Raw genomic sequence first — 8,053 nt, 5'->3', positions numbered from 1 at the left:
GAACAAGAGACATAACATGTAAATTATATTGCTCTGGCTGACGTGGCTCAGTTGGTTGGGCATCGTCCCATGCACTGAAAAGTTATCAGTTAGATTCCCAGTCAGGGCACATGCCCGGGCTTTGGGCTTGATCCCCACCCAGTGTGGGATATGCAGGAGGAAGCTGATCAATGATTCTCTTCCATCATTGATGTTTCTATCTCTCTCTGTTCCTCTACCTTCTCTGAAATCAATGAAAATTATATAAAATTATATAGTGTGTTAGAAGGTGATTAACACTATGAAAAAAAGTAGAGCAGGGAAGGGGAATGGGGAATAAGCAGTCTGGATGGGTAGACCATTAATTCTGAAAGAACTGACTATTACAGTGCCTTATTTTTTTTCCATACATACTCTTTCTTTCTTTCTTTCTTTCTTTCTTTCTTTCTTTCTTTCTTTCTTTCTTTCTTTCTAGCATTTCAGTTATTTTTAGTTAAAGAAAAACAGCTTTAAAGGACCTAAATAGACACTTCTCCAAAGTGGACATATAGATGGCCAAGAGACATAGGAAAAGATGCTCAAAGTCACTGATCATCAGAGAGATGCAAATTAAAACAACAATGAGATATCACCTCACACCTGTCAGAATGGTTACCATCAACAAATCAACAAATGCCAAGTGCTGGTGAGGTTGTGGAGAAAAGGGAACCCTAGTACACTGCTACTGGGAATGCAGACTGGTGCAGCCATTATGGAAAACAGTATGGTGTTTCTTCAAAAAATTAAATATGGAACTGCCATTTGACCCAGTGACCTCACTTCTAGAAATACATCTGAAGAAACCCGAAACACCAATCAGAAAGAAAGTATGCACCCTTATGTCCATAGCAGCACAATTTACAATAGCTAAGATCTGGAAACAGCTAAGTTTCCATCAGTAGATGAGTGGCTAAAAAAATCTATGATACATTTATACCATGGAATGCTATGCAGCAGTAAAAAAGAAGAATCGCTTACCCTTTGAGACAGCTTGGAGGGACCTGGAGAGTATTATGCTAAGTGAAATAAGCCAGTCAGAGAAAGACAGGTATCACATGATTTCACTCATATGTGGAATCTAATTGATGGGGAAAATAAAACATTTGGGGGGTGGGTTAGCAATCTGAATCTGTGCCAGTAACCTAATGTACATTCTTGATAGCCTATAATTAAGTCACTGCCCTTTTCTCCACAATCTGGTCTTGCAAGACCGGTTTACCTAAGTACTACTCCCATTTTACAGAGGCCATAAACCATGAGCAACCCCCAGAGGGCGTTATCAGCACTGGCACCAGGCCAGGCCTTTAGGTGTGGTCTCACAGCCCCCATCCCAACACACGGGACTTTTTGCAAAGCCTGAGAAAGGTCCGGAAGTCCCATCCCATATTTGGGGGACAAAGAAACCAAAGGGTATAAAGGGAAAGCTTCCTCCAAATTGGTTTGCTCAGGATTTGGAGAGAAACAATCTCCCCTGAGTCACTGTACCAGTACATGTGAAATATCTGAAAATAAATGTTTTTTTCCTGTGTCTCCAAGTACTCCTGTGTGTTCTTTGGTCCCCTGGTAAATTCTGTAACATAATGAACAAAATAAACTGATAAACAAAATAGATCCAGAGACATAGAAGCATAGAACAGACTGCGGAACCTCAGAGGGAAGGTAGGGGAGGGTGGGTGGGTGGGAAGTGATCAACCAAAGAACTTTTATGCATATATGCATAACCCATGGACACAGACAATAGGGTGGTGAAGGCTGGGGGAGTGGGGGTGGGAGCAGGCTAGAAGAGGTCAATAGGGGAAAAAGGGTGACATATGTAATACTTTCAACAATAAAGATTTAATTTTAAAATATATAAAATAATAATAATAATAAAAGAACAGATTTTTCCAATGGCAACAAAGTAAACTAAAGGTCAGAAGGAAGCAGGGTGTGGGCTTCTCATAAACTCTTGCTTCAAAAAACCTGAACTTGAAGAAAGAGGGCCCTATCGGGAACTCAGGGGTGACTGGCCAGCAGAAGGATGACTGGTGGGATGGGGTGGAGCTGCAGCCCACCTTGGTCACTGGATTGGTCTGCATGGAATCTAAGGTGGTTTCCATGTGCTCATTGGCTTTAAACTGGACAATCTATGGTCAGGGCTGCCTGTCACTATTTGAGCCGATTAAGCAGAGACAGAGTTGAATCATATATGAGCATTTATTCCAATATTGCTGGCAGTATTGGAGAGCAGCAGGTCATCCATAAAAATCTGCAACCCCCCATAAGCCAGCTGCTTATAGTGGGTAGGACAAAGATTACATGGGGAAGTAGGGATTACAGGCATGGGGAATAGGCAATGTGGACTGGGGCAGGACTCCATTGTTTGGGCAACAAGGTTGTTAATCTTTCCCTGATAATAGGCAGTTCTTGAATGAGAATGGACTGCATTCCAAGATTGACTTCCTGGTCCAAGGTTGATTCTCAGGTCATTGGGGAGGGAGGTGGTCTACAACTCTCAGCCAGGTTAGAATGTCCTTTCTTTAATCAGAACAAAGCAATCACGATTAATAGAGCATAATTAATATTTCTTATAATGATAGCTAGTCCTAATATCCTATTTTTGCCCCCAATAGGTTAACACTATTATTCTTGGGGGCATTAAATTAAGGAATGATGTGTGGAGCTAAGAAAGTGGCTTATTCAGTTAGATTCTGAATCAGAATCAGGAAATAGTCTTTATCTGTGTGTGGACGAAAGGAGCCACATGCTAACTTGACAAGCTCAGGGAAGGCCTGCATGGCGGTCTTGCAAACTCAGAGACCTAAAGTAACCACCTAGGATGGTCTTGTTGTGAGAATAAACTGCTAGAGTCCAGTCATTGTCTTCACTAGCTGAGTTTAGACAGAGACCCCCCAAAAGCTAGTAGCCCTTGAAAGTCCTAGCAAAGGTCAGGGCTGTGCACCACCCAGTTAATCTAGGAACCACTCAGTTAATTTAGGTAATAATAGTTGAAGCATCCCCACCTTAGTTCACTTAATTCCTTAGATACTTATGTAGATCCTTGTTGATTATTGTTAATCAGATACTCCCGGAAATCTATTGATGAGCTAATCAGATACTTTGTCTATTCCCAGAAATTGTCTGCTGATCTGTGTGTCATTGAAACCTCCTTACCCTAAGGGCTACTCCAGATCAATAAAAGATTGGAGCAGCCTGAGCATGGGGGAAGTCCTTCGGGACTTGGCCGCCTGGTCCCCCAATATTGCAAAATTATCTCGTGTCTTTTTCTCTCATTTGTTGTGTGGCTCCTCTTTCAGATACCGAACCCTACTCCACACAGAACGTGGAGGGGGTCTTACTCGACAATAAACAAGTCATCTTTTCTTTCGAAGAGCAGTTTAGACAGCCACCATTTTGTGCTGCGTGACCCAGCAGCCTCCATGTTGGCCACATGGCTTGCAGCTCCCCCAGGGACTGCCATCTCGAAACAGCAAAGGCCAACCCCTCCCTTTGAATTAGCCAATCGGGAAAGACTGTGCACCTGAGCTCCAATCAAGAGCAAAGGACAGGTCATGTGCATCAGGGATTATAAACCTGAGCAGACCCCCGGCCTGGTGTGCACACCTTCCAGACCATGTGTGCACACCCTTCTACGTAGAAGTAAAGATATTTGCCTTGCTGCCTGGCTCCCGAGTATGTTTTGTGTTCTACCAGGACCCCTGAGTTGGGGGGCTTGTCTTATTTCTAACATTGTGGATGAAAGGGGCCCCATGCTAACCTGACAAGCTTAGGGGAGGCCTGCATGGTGGTCTTGCAAACTCAGAGACCTAAAGTAACCACAAAGGATGGACTGAAATTAAACTTTAACTAAAAGCAGTTATGGTGGGTAGTCACATCCGAGGCCAGTATCTTCACTGACAAGGCCAACCTTTACCTTAACTGAACTTATTGTCTTTTTGCTTCTAGGATAACATATCCTTGAAATGTCAGGGTAACTTGTAACTTCCCTTTTTTCAGGACCCCTCAGGGCACAACCAAATGCCCTGAGCACCAGGACAGATACCACAAATTCTTCATTGTTATCATGTTAATTGTTGACTGTAAACTATCCTGTACCCACCTAAGTATGTGTCTATCATTTTACCCTTTATCCAATCCCAGAGGTCCCTGCCTCCACCCCATTTGTTTTCTCCTACCTCTCTAATCTATCACCAGTGGATTTAATGTAACCCACCTACGTCTCCTCCTTTGATTGCAATTTGACCACCAGAAGGAAGTCAGTCCTGCAGGGGTTGTCTTGGAAACGGCTGTGCCCTCCCCGAGCTGTTTCCTGTGAGGGCGAGGTTTGAGGCAGGAACCGGCCCTCGGAGTGTGGAGGCATATCTTTATAAAGTTTTAATACATTAATATATTAGAGGTGATGGTGGTACTGTTTTACCCACAGCATCTACAGGAATTGCTGCAAATTTACTTCTTGGTGGAAGCACCTTTCATTCCCAATATAAATTACCGATTCCATTAAATGAAACTTCAATTTCTAGACTCGATATAAACAGTGAAGTTGCTAAAACTATTAAAAAGGCCCAACTTCTCATTATTGATGAATGCACCATGGCATCCAGTCATGCTATAAATGCCATAGACAGATTACTAAGAGAAATTATGAATTTGAATGTTGTGTTTGGTGGGAAAGTTCTCCTTTTTGGAGGGGATTTTTGACAATGTTTCAGTATTGTACCACATCCTATGCGATCGGCCATAGCACAAATGAATTTAAAGTACTGCAATGTTTGGGGATGTTTCAGAAAGTTGTCTCTTACAACAAATATGAGATCAGAGGATTCTGCTTATAGTAGATGGTTAGTAAAACTTGGAGATGCAAACTTGATAGCAGTTTTCATTTAGGAATGGATATTATTGAAATCCCCTGTGGAATGATTTGTAATGGATCTATTATTGAAGCTACCTTTGGAAATACTATATCTATAGATAATATTAAAAATATATCTAAGCATGCAATTCTTTGTCCAAAATATGAGCATGTTCAAAAATTAAATGAAGAAATTTTGGATATACTCGATGGAGATTTTCACACATATTTGAGTGATGATTCCATTGATTCAATGGATGATGCTGAAAAGGAGAATTTTGCCATCGAATTTCTTAATAGTATTACTCCTTTGGGAATGCCGTGTCATAAATTAAAATTGAAAGTGGGTGCAATCATCATGCTATTGAGAAATCTCAATAGTAAATGGGGTCTTTGTAATGGTACCAGATTTATTATCAAAAGATTACGACCTAACATTATTGAAGCTAAAGTATTAACAGAATCTGCAGAGGGAGAGGTTGTTCTGATTCCAAGAATGGATTTGTCCCCATCTGACACTGGCCTCCCATTTAAATTGATTCGACGACGGTTTCCCGTGATGCCAGCATTTGTGATGACTATTAATAAATCACAAGGACAAACTCTAGACAGAGTAGGCATATTCCTACCTGAACCTGTTTTCGCACATGGTCAGTTATACGTTGCTTTCTCTGGAGTTCAAAGAGCATGTGATGTTAAAGTTAAGGTTCTAAATACTTCATCACAAGGGAAATTAGTCAAGCACTCTAAAAGTGTTTTCACTCTTACTGTGGTGTTCAGGGAGATATTAGAATAAGTTTAATCACTTTATCAGTCATTGTTTGCATCACTGTTGTTTTTATATCATGTTTTTGTTGTTTTCATATCATGTTTTTGTCGTTTTTATTTCATGCCTCTGTTGTTATATCCTTTTGTTACTGTTTATTTATTAATAAATTTATATATTATTTTCATATACATTTTACTAACTTCCTTTCATCTCTCACACCTCTATTATAGAGAAAGGGCAAATAGCAATATTAAAATATTTCTGCTAATTAATTCCCTTCTAATGTGCATGATTTTTGTGCACTGGGACATTAGTGTATAATAATAGATGAAAAACTGCCATTCTCTGGAGCATTATCCCAATTCATTGAGATTCTGCTTCCTGCAATTGTTGACAGTTTGGCTCAAATAAACTCACAAAAATTCTTTACAGATTTGAATGTTTTTACGTTAACATGTACAACCATAATTTAATTTTTCTTGGTGGCAATTAAAAGAAAGGTGAGGTCATTCTGGGGTCAATTTCATGCATGTGCTCTGAGCCTTCAAGATGAAGTTGTGCATGAGGTTGGCATACTGTGTGGTGGGATTGTTCTTGGTGCTCTTGATGGGAATGCCTTCTGTGTTCACCACAGGATTCCCTGCACTCCTGACTTGGAAGTCACTTCAGTGTCTCCTCCACCTCTGCCATCTCTGACCAATCTGGTAGCTCCATGTCGCCAGCCTCCGTACATAAACTTTTCAATAAATTTTTTAATTCCAAAAGTGACAGAGTGAGCCAAGCACCCAGCTCTTGGCCAATCTGGTTGCATCTCTACTGAAAGTTTCTCTACAGAATGGACTCCAGGCTCAGTGTAATCAGAATGATATTTATTCAAGGCACCTGGTGCAGGTGGACTGATTTTGAGAAAGAAATCAGTGTTGAATGGGGAGAGAGCAGGCTTTTTATGTGCTCAGGGAAAGCTTGCAGATGGCTTTAGGCTGACACACATATGCTGGTGCCAGACGTCCTTCCTCAGGGGGTAGCGGAGGGGGGGTGCTGTACAAGAGTTACAGTCTTCAGGAACTTCTGTAAATTAGCCACTCAAGGGGAGCATGTTTGTGCTTGCAGAATGAGCTTTCCTTTGTTAGCCCTTGCTAAGTTAGCCCTGTTTTTTTAATTAACCCTTTCATGTACTCCCACCCAGTTGCTCCCCAGGCAATTGGAAACAAATCTTAGATATCACACTCTTCTCTCCAGAACAATACATTATTTTAATGTAATTATGTAAGGTGTGGGAATATTTTTCATAATAAGATTATGAAATTTGATTATGACCCAACTGTATGAGTTCAAAAAATGCTTTTAAAAAAAGGTTTAGTAACTTCAAGTAGGATAAAAGGGCAGGCACCGACAAGCCAGTTTCCTCTCCCATTCCTCAATTCTCCTCAGAGACCATCTGTAAATTCCTGGAATTACATCCCATGCTGTGTGCTTTGATTAAAAAGAAAAACAAATATAAATGGGTTCCAGAAGGTCCTACCATCTAGAAGATAATGATTGGAGAATAATGACTTCCAGGAGGGGCATTTGGGGAAATTACAGGGCATTCTGGTGTCACAGTAAGGAGGGGTGCCATTGGGAAGAGCCATGCACAGGACAACGCCACCCAGTGGAGAACTGTCCTGGATTCCTCCTCCTGTAGGAGGAAAGCCTGTTTATCTGAGCCTAGATCCCAGTTCCATTTTGCGTGTAAATGTCAAGTGTGTTAATAGACACAGAACTGCCCAGGTCTGCAACTACTGCATCAATTGGAAGATTGTCCTTGTCTTGGTTAGGATTCTGCTAGATGTTCTCCAATTCAGAAAACCAGAAAGTCTCTTCACCCAGGCAGTACCAGAGATGGGCTTTATGGAGCTTCAGGGATTTCACATGGAGGGACCAAGATCCTGGGGAGATATCAGATCATCTGGGGAGATTTTTTAAATGAAAATCTGACTTTTCAGGTCTACATGTGAAACAAATTTGAGATGGTGGTGGAGGTTGGTTGAAGATTATAAATTTCTCTCCTTTTATTCACCTTTCTATTATTGTTAGGGTATCCTATATAATAAAAGGGTAATATGCAAATTGACCCTAACAGCAGAACAACTGGGAATGACTGGTCACTATGACACACACTGACCACCAGGGGGCAGACGCTCAATACAGGAGCTGGCCCCTGGTGGTCAGTGTGCTCCCACAGGGGGAGCTCTGCTTAGCCACAAGCCAGGCTGACGGCTGCTAGTACAGCGGTAGTGGTGAGAGCCTCTCCTGCCTCCTCAGTAGCGCTAAAGATGTTTGACTGCAGCTTAGGCCTGCTCCTCGCTGGCAAGTGGACATCCCCCGAGGGCTCCCTGGCTGCCAGAGGGATGTCTGACTTCCAGCTTAGGCCCAAT

General features: G+C 41.7%; 1 pseudogene; it reads right to left on the bottom strand.

Annotated features, from left to right (window-relative positions):
• Positions 1-2,693: 2,693 nt before the first annotated feature.
• LOC118673991 lies at positions 2,694-6,326 on the bottom strand (annotated as a pseudogene).
• Between the last annotated feature and the right edge of the window lie 1,727 nt (positions 6,327-8,053).

This window comes from Myotis myotis, unplaced genomic scaffold (assembly GCF_014108235.1).
Source record: "Myotis myotis isolate mMyoMyo1 unplaced genomic scaffold, mMyoMyo1.p scaffold_m19_p_19, whole genome shotgun sequence".
Classification (NCBI taxonomy): Eukaryota; Metazoa; Chordata; class Mammalia; order Chiroptera; family Vespertilionidae; genus Myotis; species Myotis myotis.
This window is presented reverse-complemented; position numbering and strand designations above follow the sequence as displayed.